The following is a 1,470-nucleotide window of genomic DNA, read 5'->3' as shown; positions in this document are numbered from 1 at the left end:
CCCCCCAGCTATGGTCCACGATCGAGCGAATGTTGGTCAATTGGTTGGAACGTTGTCGGGCCTCCCCGCAGGGGATGGCCGCCTGTGCCTCTCTCCTTGTCCCTGGGGGTGGGTGGATGGCTAAGGTCTAGCCATTCCCGTATAGAGCCGCCCAGGGCAGCGGGCCGGCCGGTGACCCCGAAGGACGGTGTGAGACACGCAAGGCACCCACGAGCCGTCGGATTGTCTTGCCCCATTCCGGAACTTCCATGGCCTCTTCTGGCAGCCGGGTTCCCCCGATCGTCGAGTTCGCAGCCAAGGGGGCCCATTCAACACCCATCGCCCCCAGCCCCGATCTGTGGTATGTCGCGGTCCGGGACACTCCTTTCACCATGGCCAGGAGCACCTCAGGCATTGCTGGTGCTTCTTCATGTGCTCGGTTCCGCTCGCACAGGACCAATGCGGCTCGGGCAACCGGCAGGTAAAAGGTCCCGAGAGGATTGCCTGCCGTGTTGGGGGAAAAAATGATCAATAAACACTCGCGGCCTCCCGGACCACCAGCACCGCGGGGGTGGGGAGGAGCTCTCGCGGTCGCCGCACCATGCTGCCGCAAGGCCGGCACCGAAAGGCAATAGCCCAGATGCTTATTCGGGCTATAATTTTCACATTTTATCCAGGCAGCATGGCGGGGCGCGGATCCTCGAGCTGGGTGAAGCCGGCATCATGCCCAGTGCCCTGGCTTCGGTATGCGGATCTCGGGGGCACTTCACGACCAATGTCCATTTTTCGATCCCCCCCCCCCCGGGATTCTTCCTGCGGTGCACCATGGGCGGGAAGGCGTTCCCCCCCACCCGGGTCCCATGCACGACGGCAAGAATAATGATATTCGGACAAAGTTCGAGGACCATCCTGCCCTCCCCCGGACCGCCTAAGGTCCTCTCCCAGAGCGAGAACAAATAAACGCCCCTCGTGGGGGCTGTGAGGAAGAGAGAAGGTCACAGGGCCCTGTTGGGGAGCGATGGGGGGAACAATACCGACACAAGTAGCCCGGCCGGTGTGCCGGTGGCAAGTGCAATCATTCCCCGCCCCCGTGCGATATTGTGGCAGGAGGTCTTCTTGGCCAGCGAGTGCATGGCACTCCTCCCGGGGTCCCTTGCCCACACATGCGGCCCATGACCGGCTCCCGAACTGGCGCGCTCAAGGTCAAGCTCTCCCACCAGGTGTGCTCGATTTCTCCTGGGAGCACTGGCAAAATGAAAATGCAAGCTCCCGAATACAACCACTGACATCATCTCTCCCTCCTGGCTGGGGCGGGCGGATCCCTCCCCTTCCCAATGAAATGAAAAAGCATTCCCCCCGCCGAAGAGGAGGGTATATCGGCGTTCGATCCTCTACTTACCACAGCTGGACCCGGCGAAGGCATTCCCCCATGCGGCCATCATTTCTTGGCAGAAAATGTGAATTTCATGACGTAGTCCTCGCCTCCCTCCC

The sequence above is a fragment of the Fonticula alba genome (assembly GCF_000388065.1).
Source record: "Fonticula alba strain ATCC 38817 unplaced genomic scaffold supercont2.9, whole genome shotgun sequence".
NCBI lineage: Eukaryota > Rotosphaerida > Fonticulaceae > Fonticula > Fonticula alba.
This window is presented reverse-complemented; position numbering follows the sequence as displayed.